The sequence below is a fragment of the Staurois parvus genome, unplaced genomic scaffold, assembly GCF_062004578.1.
Source record: "Staurois parvus isolate SC_StPar_1 unplaced genomic scaffold, SC_StPar_1.0 ptg000011l, whole genome shotgun sequence".
In the NCBI taxonomy this organism is placed as follows: Eukaryota; Metazoa; Chordata; class Amphibia; order Anura; family Ranidae; genus Staurois; species Staurois parvus.
The window spans coordinates 26928979-26942909 of NW_028317807.1; the positions used below are offsets into that span (position 1 = coordinate 26928979).

General features: G+C 40.2%; 1 protein-coding gene across 1 annotated transcript in view; it reads right to left on the minus strand.

The window, feature by feature from the left end:
* UBE2G2 (ubiquitin conjugating enzyme E2 G2) overlaps positions 1-13931 on the minus strand; it is a 103286-nt gene that overhangs the window by 37820 nt on the left and 51535 nt on the right. The window lies entirely within an intron of this gene.

Genomic DNA, 13931 nt, shown 5'->3' on the forward strand with positions numbered 1-13931 from the left:
TAGGGGCGTTTGGCAAGCATTGGCAAAACAGCCTAGTGTGAACGAGCCCTAACACTCCTAGAACTGTCTCGGATGAAGAGGACTCTTTCGGCACCATAGCATAGATACAAGCCTCTACACCAGAGTTTTTCAACCACAGTTGCATGGAACCCTAGGGTTCCTCCAGAGGTTGTTAGGGGGTCCTTGAGCAATTTCTGCCTCTCAGTTAAGTTCCCACTGATCATTTGACCATTGATCTTTTTGGATATCTGTAAGGGTGTAATTCTTTCCAATAACCACAAATGTAAAGGACATTCTTCCCACTCACCATCAGACTAATGTACAATGAGTTGTAGATATAGTAAATTTTAGCAGGGGTTCCGTGACAACAGAAAGTTATTTCAAGGGTTCCACTCTGTTGAAAAGTTTGAGCTACACCGTTTAAATGACAGAGAGCTGCTCTTTTCTAAAAGGCAAAAGTAATTAGGCCCAGAGTGGCAAAGGGATAAAAAGAACTCCGAAAACTGCTCACATTCTACAGCTCTGAGTATGTACAATCAAAACAAGTATTTAAAATGGTATTGAAGTCCTTTTTTTAAATTTGCTAACAGGCAGGTTTTTTTATGGCAGAAGATACCATACTAGTATCTTCTGCCATCATGTACACTGAGCCACACATGCGCAGATCTGCAGACATGTACAGCACCCTGTGTGCGATCGCGTGGCTCCCGGACACATGCCCAGGAGTGACATCATCTCAGTAAAGTCAATCAAGCAACTGAACAGCAAGCAAATTGAAAGAAGATTGGGCGAAGGATAAAAGTAACCAGGGCCCACAGGATCAATGACAATGCAGTGCTGCAGGACATACAGTGACAGGTAAGTCTGTCATAATGTGCTAATAGCGGTGCATATTATGGCGTAACCCACCTGGTGGCCCATACAATTTCAATTGAGAAAAAAAAAAAAACAACTTTACTAGCGCTTTATGTGTGGATGGCCTTTGTCATCATGGTTAGAAAATAAAGGACATATAAGTACATCGAAAACATCTCCTTGCATATCATTTTTCTTCTATAAGAACTTCGGTCTGTGGAAGCACAGAGAGAAGAATGTTGTCATACAATGTCTCGCTTGATAATGAGCTGGCACACAACACAGAAATTTCAAAGACTTGAGCCTACTCTCCTACCCACATCCCATTTATAATTACTATTTTGAAGTTGTGTCTTGTTTACATCTATTATTAGTGGAGGGGCTTTGTGCTCATGTGGTTTCTAACATTCAAACCTTTCTCCTGCATCTTTGAAGTTTGGAGATGTCGTGACTTAATAGCCAGAATACTAAAGAACGGATAAACTCACAAGACAAGTGATGGAGTCAGCTGTTTGTCACTCAGCTGCAGGACATAAGAGTCAGACCTCTGACTCAGATGGGGAAATGCACCAAGACTGGACAGTTACAAATGTAACCATGCTAATACCAGATGGAAGTCTTTAGATATAAAGCAGCAGCCCGTGACAGACAGTAAAAAAAAAAAAAAAAAAAAACAGTTGACCTAAAAGTAACAATCAGTCTTAGTCAGGTCTTTAATTATAAGGGGCTACATTAGCAAATATGTCCTCTCCTTTGTAAAAACAACTTCTACAAGGGTAAATGGAACCTTCCTCACTTATAACTATCTGGCTGTACAAACAAAAGATTATATAAATGAAAAAAAATGCAAGATAAAAGGATACATAGAAGGACAAAATAACCAATCTAAAAGACATGGATGGTGGATTTGTGCTTATTTTCTATTGGGCAAAATAATTAAATCTGTAAAAATTGTTTTCTTTTTGATTTTAAAAATACTTCAAAATTTAATTTGCATTTAAGATTCCATTTTGGAATGAATGTTATTTCCTGAACGAAAACCAAATTCCCTTAGAAATTTGTTTAAAACTTTCATCCTGCTCCTCTGACTTTGCTTATCACTGAAGTAAAAAACGAATGTCATTTTGACCCCACTAACGATTTGAAAGACAAACAGTTGCTCGAGAAATGAAAGCATTTGAACAAAATTCTACTAGTGTATGGCCAGCTTTAGGAAGGCCATATAGGATACGACTTTCTTTCCTGCGGGAAAGAAAATCGCTAAATTACCCTATTAACACAGTCTGTGTTGATGGGGGAATACCTCCCACAGCACTATTGTGTTATTCCGAAGGGGGGCGGGGGGTGCCTTCCTTTCTGGAAGAATACAATGATTACTGCCGGTGGCTATGGACGCTGGCAGTAATTGCATGCATAAAATTCAACAGGCTGTTGTACTGAAGGTGATCGATGTATGGCCATGAGAAAGACTTCCTTTTGAGAAATGAAAGAGAGAGAAGGGTTAAAAGACAGTCTTCAGAGAACCAACAAAACCAGGTTGAGGGTGCCGTGGAGCCAATGGAGATACTGACACAAGAAAAAAAAAAAAGCACAAAAAAAAAAAGAAAAAAAAGGAGGCATGATGGCAGTGGGGGAGCAGTTATACAGGACTGGGTTTCAGCTTTGCTATGTGCCAGTGTCCAATCACCTGAAGGTAGAGCATAACTCAATCATCTAAGAATACCATTACTATTTCCTGTGATGCATGATTAATAAGTACCTTCAGCCCAAATCCAGCAATATTCATTGTGCAACTCTGCACAGAAATGTAAAGTCTTTTATTAAAAAAAAAAAAAAAACCCACCCTGCCAAGTGCACTATTCTTTCCCATAGGAATGCCTACTTTTTCACTTTCACTTGCCTTTAGTTATATTTGTCTCCATATTTATAAACAAATCAAGCAACAAGCTATTCAATAAAAATTACAGTAATGTTGTAGGTAACTCCTGCATATCCTATGGTGCTGGTGGAGGGGAAGGAGGCAATAAAAAAAAATAGAATTTTTTTTTTTTCATTTGTTTCATTGGAGATGTACAGGTGAAACTCAAAAAAATAGAATATGGTGCAAAAGTTCATTTATTTCAGTAATGCAACTTAAAAAGTGAAACTAATATATGAGATAGACTCATTACATGCAAAGCAAGATAGTTCAAGCCGTGATTTGTCATAATTGTGATGATTATGGCTTACAGCTCATGAAAACCCCAAATCCACAATCTCAGAAAATTAGAATTGTGAAAAGGTGCAATATTCTAGGCTCAAAGTGTCCCACTCTAATCAGCTAATTAAGCCATAACACCTGCAAAGGGTTCCTGAGCCTTTAAATGGTCTCTCGGTCTGGTTCAATATTAATCACAATCATGGGAAAGACTGCTGACCTGACAGTTGTGCAGAAAACCATCATTGACACCCTCCATAAGGAGGGAAAGCCTCAAAAGGTAATTGCAAAAGAAGTTGGATGTTCCCAAAGTGCTGTATCAAAGCACATTAATAGAAAGTTATGTGGAAGGGAAAAGTGTGGAAGAAAAAGGTGCACAAGCAGCAGGGATGACCGCAGCCTGGAGAGGATTGTCAGGAAAAGGCCATTCAAAAGTGTTGGGGACTTTCACAAGGAGTGGACTGAGGCTGGAGTCAGTGCATCAAGAGCCACCACACACAGACGGATCCTGGACATGGGCTTAAAATGTCGTATTCCTCTTGTCAAGCCACTCCTGAACAACAAACAATGTCAGAAGCGTCTTACCTGGGCTAAAGAAAAACAGACCTGGTCTGTTGCTCAGTGGTCCAAAGTCCTCTTTTCTGATGAGGGCAATTTTTGCATCTTATTTGGAAACCAAGGACCCAGAGTATGGAGCAAGAATGGAGAGGCACACACTGCAAGATGCTTGAAGTCCAGTGTGAAGTTTCTACAGTCTGTGTTGATTTGGGGAGCCATGTCATCTGCTGGTGTTGGTCCACTGTACTTCATTAAGTCCAGGGTCAACGCAGCCGTCTACCAGGAGATTTTGGAGCACTTCAAGCTTCCTTCCGCAGACGAGCTTTATGGGGATGCTGACTTCATTTTCCAGCAGGACTTGGCACCTGCTCACACTGCCAAAAGCACCAAAACCTGGTTAAATGACCATGGGATTACTGTGCTTGATTGGTCAGCAAACTCACCTGACCTGAACCCCATAGAGAATCTATGGGTCATTGATAAGAGAAAGATGAGAGACATGAGACCAAAAAATGCAGAAGGGCTGAAGGCCACTATTGATGCATCCTAGTCTTCCATAACACCTCAGCAGTGCCACAGGCTGATAGCTTCCATGCCACGCTGCATTGAGGCAGTAATTGCTGCAAAAGGGGCCCAAACCAAGTACTGAGTACGTAAGCATGCTTATACTTTTCAGAGGTCCGATATTGTTCTATGTACAATCCTTGTTTTATTGATTGCATGTAATATTCAAATTTTCTGAGATTGTGGATTTGAGGTTTTCATGAGCTGTAAGCCATAATCATAATTATGACCAATCACGGCTTGAACTATCTTGCTTTACATGTAATGAGTCTCTCATATATTTGTTTCACCTTTTAAGTTGCATTACTGAAATAAATGAACTTTTGCACGATATTCTAATTTTTTTAGTTTCGCCTGTATGTACCTGTTTGTCTCTAAAGAAGTTTATAAACCTCTTGCTGAAAAAAAAAAAAAAAAAAAGGTATGGCTATACACATTGCAGCAACAGGACAGGACGCTTCTGCACTTCTGTTAACATCAAGGCCAAGCTCAGATAAATCAGCTATTGCTATATTGGAGGCAGCAGTACTTTTGCAGTTTTAGATAAAAGGCATTCCAATTAGAGAGGTTGTACTTTAAACTGGTCACGTCATAAGCTTACTAGATTCAAAACATCTTCTTAAACCTGGCTAATCCTCCACCAGGAAGATTCTTTGTGATCTTAAGGCTCCAACCTCTAATTCAAGCCCCCAGCTTCCCACAGCTAGACAATCTAGTCACAAGAATCCATAAGGAGAGTTATCCTTTTCAAATTTACATTAACTTTGTAGTGTTATCTTATTAGCCATACAACATATCTGTAATTTATTAGTTAAAGTGGAACCTAAGCAAAAAAAAAACAAAAAACATTGGGAGCAGGAAGGTTTTCGTCACAGAAAATAGATACAATGGGGTTAATTTACTAAAGAAAAATAGACTGTGCACTTTGCAAGAGCAGTTGCTCCAGAGATTAGTAAATAAGCAGAAGTTCTGCTGACTTCCATCATCAAATCATATGAAAGCAAAAATGCATTTTTTTTCTATTTTTTCCTTGCATGTAATTGGGTATTCTTTGCAAAGTGAAGCTTTACTGCATTTACTAAACTCTGGGGCAAAGTGCATAGTCTATTTGCCTTTAGTAAATCAACCTCACTGTCTCTTCTGCAATAAAAGCTTTTTGCCTCCTGTTTGAATGTTTTTTTTTTTTTTACAATGTACAGTGAGCTGTGCATATGGAAAGCTTACGCCATCCTGGCCTGGCTAATCAAAAGTTCCCAAACCTGGAAGAAGAATGGACAGCAATGCCGGCGAGATAGCTAGAGAATGTAGCCATGCTGAAGCAAAGGTAAGTATCTGCTGACTTTGGTTCTGCTGCAACACTTTGAAAGGGACCAAGTTTAAAAATGTAACACTTCAATAGTTCTTAGACTGTAAGCTCCAAGGAGCAGGGCCCTCCTAACCGTCTTGTATTGAACTGTATTGCAGCTGTATTGTCTCCTGGTATATTGTAAAGCGCTGAGCAAACGTTGGCACTATATAAATCTTGTATAATAATACTAATCATACCTTTTTTCCCTAGTTGAATGCTGTACTGTGGGTATGAATTTTAAAAAATGCATGCAATATTTCTTTAAGGCTGGGTTCACACATATGCGGTATATCGCATGTGATTCGCACAGGAACCGCACCGCATTCCTGTGCAAATCACATGCAAATTGTGTGTGGTGCCATTGGAGCCATACATTTTGTATGGCTCAAATCGCACTGCATCCGCACCAAAAAGGTGTAGGACCCTTTTTTGGTCCGCACTAAAATCAAATCGCATGGATATTCACACCCATGCGATGTGATTCTGCATATTGCACTGCATTTTGCGGACCGATTTCGGGGTGTTGTTAACTTTAACATACACACTCGCAGCGGTTCGCATGAACGGGGTGCAATTGTGATGCGGTGCGGAATTTGAACAGAAAACACTGTGACGTCCGCACCGCATCAGTCTGAACCCAGGCTCAAAATGTGTTTTCACATACAGCTAGGATAAGTACCTGGATCTGTTTTGATGTACGCCCATCACTCCTGGAAAAGGAGCATTTGGACTGGGAGAATAACAAATGGGGCTGGATAAAATGAAAAATCCTATGACAGATAAGGCAGCTCACAATATCCATGCTATATTTAGCTGTTTACCTGGAGCACAGCTTTAAGTGTATCCTGGGAATGTAAAAGCGCAGCCTACTTCAACACCGTGTGCTTTCATACTGTTTATATGTTACTATGGCAGTACACTGACGTCTGGCTTAGAGTAGTTAGGTTTGATAGTCACAGCTATTACGGAACTACAGAGAGAAAGCTGGAGGATGGTTGAGCAAGAGTCATCACGTGCTTAGGTACGCCGTTCACAAAATTGCTCCATTCATCAATATACACACAATTGCTAATCTCTTGCCACAAAGTGATAGCCATCATTTAGAAGTCATTGGGGGCATTTATAAAATCTGTAAGTTAGAAAAGGGCAGTCTTTTTTGTAACTTTTTTTAAAATTATGTATTCGTTTGTTCTGGTGCACATTTGCAATATCTAGATATGGCCATTAGAAATCTTACATTGAAAAGTATATTATTAGCAAGGTAAATCCGTGTACTATTTTTTTTTTTTTTGAAGCAGTATATTTTTCTGCTCTTGGAAAAGCAAGGATAAAAGACACTCTTCAAAAGTACTGATGTGCAAGTACAAAGAGCAGAATTGCGCAGGCTATGGTATTCCATCACTGTCTATAGATGGGTAAGCTGGGCAATGAAGGAGCAAGAAAAAGAAGTATTGATGATTTTGGATGTTGGCAAAGAAATCTAAGAACACCATGGACAGCAGGGAAAACAAACAAACTGATCCTCTAACAAATCGAGCCCAACCTTTTACTAGAAGCTCAGATGACTAGACTCAAGCTGTTTTATTTTGAAAAAGATGAAGAGGATGACAGGTGGCTGTATACAGTCAAAGAAACTTGCTGTTGTATACACTTAAAGGATACGTTCACCTTTTTACAAAAAAATAATAAATGCACATTTTTTTTTTTTATATGGTGCCATGCAAGTCTCCTGCAGACCTGTCAGGATATACGGGCAGAAATACTGACAAGAAGAAATCAATGAACTTCATTGAGAACTACAAGCCAACAGCAGCAAAAGACTGTCAGGACACATAGTTCATTCATTCACGGAACACCATGAATGAATGATGCAGTTGGGCGGGCGGAGCAGATCTACCACTAGCTGCCACAACAGGGAGGGGGATTGCTCCAAGTATGTGTTCTTAACCTCCTTGGCGGTATTCCCGAGTGTAGCTCGGGTAACATTTCAGTACCAAAAGCGGTAACCCCGAGCTACACTCGGGAATACCATGCGGCACTGCTCCGGCATGTGTTCTTCACTTACCTTACCCTGCGCTCCCACGATGTGTCCCCTGCAGCGTCCCCGGCCATCTCCTCCGGCCGATGCCGGCATCCGGCTTCTGTGTCCTGTCCCTGTGACGTCGGGACGTACGGGCGCCGCTGGCGGCGGGAAATTTAAAAATTTTAAAAAATGTCATTTTTTTTTTTTTTCATTTTACACAGTAAAACATTGCCGTTTCAACCTATTTCACATGCATATTGTCCCTAGTGCTTTGTCCTGCGCCCTGCCTGCATTTTGTCTGTTCTTTCTGCCTGGAAACTGAGAAATGTCCATGGCGTCCAAAAAGTGTCCCTTTAGGTCAAAAGCGGTTTAGATCAGCTAGAGAACAGCGATAGTAAATCAGAACCACTTACAGAATTGAGTGATAATGATTCGTGGGGGAAATTCCTCATCAGAAACTGAAAACGATTTTGCGACTGAGCTCAGCAATGTGCGAACTTGGCGCTCTATTTCACATTTCAGTGTTTTTGGTTTGATTATATTATTGAATTAAATTTTTTATTATTTTTATATTATTTTTGTGATTATTTATTAAATTATAATTTATGATTTTGTGTTTCAAATTTTATCATACCCGGGATGTTTACTAGACTCTTGTTCGGACAGATTTCAGTGAGTTTTTCCTAAAAATTACAGCCTACAATAAAAAAATACATATTTCCATGCAAAAAAATGGTACCGCTTTCAGCACCAAAAATCTGAAATAATCATACCGCCAGGGAGGTTAAAGCAGAACTCTGGGAAAAAACTTCTTTATATATCTACAGCTCCCTGATTTTGAGGGACTGTGCCTGATTTGGAACAAAGTCCCTCTGTCCCTCTTTCTTACTCATTTGTCTCTCATTTTGGTCTGACCTTTAAAGCTGCATATAAAATGCACTGTTTATCAAAAAGTGTTTTACAGTGCTAAACCTTTCATCCATTTTCTAAACTGCTGCATTTGTAAATATCAAAACCAAAATAAAGGATTAGTAGTGGTAAAAGAGCACTTATGGGTTTAACTAATCTTTTTTGTATAATTTTCCATTATGGAGGTGTAGCAGGGTGTGTGTCCTTTGCTTACATACTTTTGCTAAAAAGGTGTCCCTCATTCCCATCTCCAAAGGTTGGGAGGTATGTATTGTCCTTGTTGCGGATTTACTACCTTCACTGAATGTGTCATTCATCTGCTGGTTCACCTAGTAGCCTATTCATTTTCACATCAAGCATTTAATTTTCTTTGGTTTCCTGTTTGTAAGACCGGTGGCTGCTATGTCTCTTATTCCCCCAGCCACTAGTCATGGTACATCCATTCTGCAGTTCTGTTTCCAAGAAGTGATGTAATTCAGCCCCATTTGCAGTTGTGGGCAGACCGAGACTCCCAGACACATTCAACATGTACAGGCCTAATGTACACATCCTACATTCACTACAATTCCCTGTGGTTGATGGGAACTGTAGTTTCCTTTTACTATATAGAGAGAGAGAAGATCTGATGTAACCCCTGCTGTTACACCTCCTCTTTGCTAGAACAGAGGCTGTTATCTTTTGAATTACAGAGATGAAGTCATGAAAATTCAGTTAGACTTTTCTCCCAAATGGTAAGAATTTTGAAAATGTTATTATCGGTTTTGTGTTTTGGGTAGGGGTGTACTAATGGGAATGTATTGTATATAGGCGAGCACTGGTAATAACTATAAAGCAGCTAGGTATAGGTAACAATCCCCACAAATATATATATAAAAAACTAATGGGTGTTTGCCTATCCTGGAGTTCTTCTTTAAAGTGTTTGTTACCTTCAACTTGTAAAACAACACATTCCGTTCAAAATAGAAATGAAAGGCAAAACATTTGTGTTTTGATATAAAAAAACATTATAAATACCTTTTTCCCCCTCCTTTTTAAGTGATCCCATTCCCTTTGTTGTCAACTGAATAAGAGCTTGGGCAGAAGAAACAACATTACACTGGACGTACGTGCGTGCGTCGGGGCATTCTATCAGGGGAATTATGGTGTGGGGTTGTTTTTCAGGGGTTGGGCTTGGCCCCTTAGTTCCAGTGAAGGGACCTTTTAAGGCGTCAGCATACCAAGACATTTTGGACAATTTCATGCTCTCAACTTTGTGGGAACAGTTTGGAGATGGCCCCTTCCTGTTCTAACATGACTGCGCATTAGTGCCCAAAGCAAGGTCCATAAAGACATGGATGAGCTAGTTTGGGGTGGAGGAACTTGACCTCAACCTGATAGAACACCTTTGGGATGCGAGCTAGGCATTCTCATCCGACATCAGTACCTGACCTCACAAACGCACTTCTGGATCTAATAGGGATCTCTCAACAACAGGATACACTTATACTGCAGTATTTAACACAGGTCTAGACAAATATTGCAGAGATATAGTAGCCTGCTGAAAAAGTTAGAAGCCAGCAAATCCCGGTCTGACACCATGGCAATAGGCATTTCCTGGACTTATTTTACTGACATATTTACACAAATTCACAAACACAAAAGTGAGAATACATTTATAAATACATATACAGTATATGAGTCACCTGGGATATGGACACAAAGCATTCATTATAATATAAAAAGAGGTTTATACTTACCTGCTCTTTCCAATGATACTGCACAGAGCATTCATTCACCACCTCTACTGGATTTCCCCGCCAATGCTCTCCACTCCTCCAAATGCCCCCAAAGTAAGCTGGGTGCTGAGAAGGCACTCGTGCGGGTGCAATCCCGAGCCGGGCTGTGTGCATCCAAAAAGACACACATAGTGCGGCTCAGCCATGCCCCCTTCTCCCTCCTCACATAATTTGACTGACAGCAGCAGGAGCCAATGGTTCCTGCTCCCCTTAGTGAAGCCTGTGAATCCAGGAAGAGAGGAGAGCAAGCAGCTGGTGGGGACAGCTCTGGATAGTGAGAGGTGTCAGGTAAGTATTTACGGGGACCAGTAGTGAAGCATTTTTTTTTTTAACCTAATGCATATAATTATTATCACTTCTTTTAATCACCATAGTGATGGATTTGTTCAGTCCTGCTTTAATATAAAATCTTTCAGGTAATAGCCTCAAGCTAATATAGCAGCTCAACACATGACAGCTTCTCTTTAAAGTAGAAATTAACTCTCTCGTTCAACAATGACTATTTTTTAATCATTATGCCTCTAGTTTCTAGTCTTAGTAAATAGATAGGAATATCATATTTACTTGTATTTTTACATTTCTTCAGTTATTTCCTGATTTCCAGGCAAAATAAGGCATGGAGACATGGGTGGATAGACACGTTTGCTTTGAATATTAAAAATGTATTATATAGTGTTTTTGGTTTGTGCTGCTCAAGTGCAGTGTAGTTCCAAGAGTAGTTAAAGAATAATGACGTGGAGATCAGCACAAGAGATGGATATTCCTGCAAATGTTGGTTTCTAATTGGAATTCAAAGCAAGACTTATCCCCAAGAAAAACATTACTTAGTACTTGGTGCAGAAACTCTTGCTGGCAAGCACAGGGGTAAGACGTTTCTTGTAGTTGATTATCAGGTTTGCACACATCTCAGGAGGAATTTTGGTACACTCTTCTTTACAGACGTTCTCTAAATCCTTAAAGTTTATTGGCTGTCACTTGGCAATTCGAAGTTTTAGCTCCCTCCATAAATTTTCTATTGGATGAAGGTCTGGAGACTGGCTAAGCCACTCCATGACCTTAATGTGCTTCTTCTTGAGCCACTCCTTTGTTGCCTTGGCAGTATGTTTTGGGTCATTGTCATGCTGGAAGACCCGTCTTCAGTGTTCTGGCTGAGAAAGAAGGTTCTCATCCAAGATTTTGCAATACATGGCCCCATCCATTGGCCCCTCAGTTGGCTTGCATCTTTAGCATGCTTGACTGTGTTCTTAGGGTCATAGTCAGCATTTTTCTTCCTCCAAACACGGCGAGTTGAGTTAATGCCAAAGACCTCAACTTTGGTCTCATCTGACCACAGCACTTTCTTTCAGTCCTTTGATGAATTCTATAGATGTTCACTGGCAAACTTCAGATGGGCCTGTAAATGTGCATTCTTGAGGAGGGGGACCTTGTGTGTGCTGCAGGATTTCAATCCACGGCGGCGTATTGGGTTACCAATGGTTTTTTGGCGACTGTGGTCCCAACTGCCTTGAGATCATTCACAAGCACCTCCCATGTAGTTCTGGGCTGATCCCTCACTTTTCTCAGGATCATCCTTACTCCATGAGGAAAAATCTTGCATGGAGCTCCAGAGCAAGGGCAATTGATGGTTATTCTGTATTTCTTCCATTTGCAAATAATCGGTCTAACAGTTGTCTCCTCACCAAGCTTCTTACTGATAGTCTTGTAGCCCACTCTAGCCTTGTACAGGTCTACAATCTTGTCCCTGATGTCCTTTGACAGCTCTTTTGTCTTGCCCATGGCAAGATAATGTTTGAATGGAAGAAATATTCATTTTCTTTCAAAACCCCACAGTAACACTACCATTTTTCACCTATCACATTTATACATTGGTAAATAAAAATGTGCTCACTGACAGAGTGGAGAAGAATCAAACATATTAGGTTTTTATTGTGGTCTGTATCCCACTAAGGAGATTCACCCTCTATATTTATTGTTAACAAAACTGAAAGCAAGAGATATTCCCAAATTTTGGTCATTAGAGCAGGCTTAGAGGGGAAATATTCCAATGGGGACACTAGTTCTGGTGACTACCAGGGATTTAAAGCACTTTAGATGAACTTACTCTCACTTCCTGTTTTGGCAATAGGACATGAAGTGAAGGGAAATCTCCCCAATGGGAGACAGATGACAAAAAAAACTGTCAATCATTTAAAATGAAGAAAAAAAAAAAAAGCTTTGCTTTTAGTTCTACAATAAGTTATAAAATAGTGCACTAAATTTTATTTCCAAATTCTCCCCAGAATGCACATTAAAAGTGGAAGTAAACGCTTCTTTAATCATTTTACCTACAGGTGAGCTTATAATAGAGCTTACTTGTAGGAAAAATTAATATCTCCTAAACATCAACCGTTTAGGAGATATTAGCCCTTTCTGATAGCTGGCACATGTGCTCTGAAGGAACGGCATACCCATGCCATTCCTTCACAGCACTGTGCCGTGGCCCGGGAGTGACATCACTACGGCACGGCCAGTCAGAGCTCGCAAACCTGGAAGGAAGACTGGGTGAAGATGGAAGCCCCAGGGAACTGTGACACTGTGTTCCACTGGAGGACTTCATTTCAAGGTAAGTTCTTCATAATCTGCTAGTATGCAATGCATACTAGCATAGTATGCCATTACCTTGCAGGGTTTTTTTTTTTTTTTTTTATGCAGTTTACTACCGCTTTAAAGAGTATATAGACCCAAGATTTCCTACACCTGATATGTGCCTGCTGTACCATGTACTTGTAAGAAAATATATCTTGTTCTCTTTGTATTGCTTCTTTTCCATGAAATCCCTGGTGTTCCTGCCAGTCCCTCTGCTTTCCTTTTAAAAACTGACCACTGTGTGCTCTTCTCCAATTATCAAACTTGTCCTGACATGTCCCCCCCTGCACAGCCATTCAATGGGAAGTTCGGTGTACTACTGTTTCTCCTCCCCCAGCTCTCTGTTCACAGCTGCAAAAGTTATAATACTATACCCACAGTTGATCCAGAAGAAGTAAAAAAAAACAAAAAAAAAAAACAGCAAAGCAAGATTCAATTTGCTCCTGCAGGGGAAAACATTCCTTCCTGATCCCCCAAGAGGCAATTGGATATTCCCTGGATCAACCTTACCTATGTTAGTATTCAGTTAAATTCTGTGTATCTGGGAAAGAATCCAGGCCTTTTTTAAAGCAATCCACTGAGCTGGCCAGAACCAACTCTTGAGGGAGTCTATTCCACATTTTCACAGCTCTTACTGTGAAGAAACCTTTCCGTGTTTGGAGATTTTCCTCCAGACAAAAAGCGTGTCCCTTGTCCTCTGTGATGACCTCAGGGTGAATAGCTCTACACCGAGTTCACTATATGACCCACTGATGTATTTATACATGTTGATCATATCCCCCCTTAATCTCCTCTTCTCAAGAGAGAATAAATTCAGTTCCTCAAATCTTTCCTCATATCTGAGCTCCTCCATGCCTCTTATCAGTTTGGTTGCCCTTCTCTGTACTTTCTCCAGTTCCCCAATGTTCTTTTTTTGAATTGGTGCCTAAAACTGAAATGCATATTCCAGATGAGGTCTTACTAATGATTTGTACAGGGGTAATATGATATCTCTCTCTCTGGAGTCTATACCTCTTTTAATACAAGAGAGGTTTTTGCTCGCATTAGAAACTGCAGCTTGGCATTGCATGCCATTAT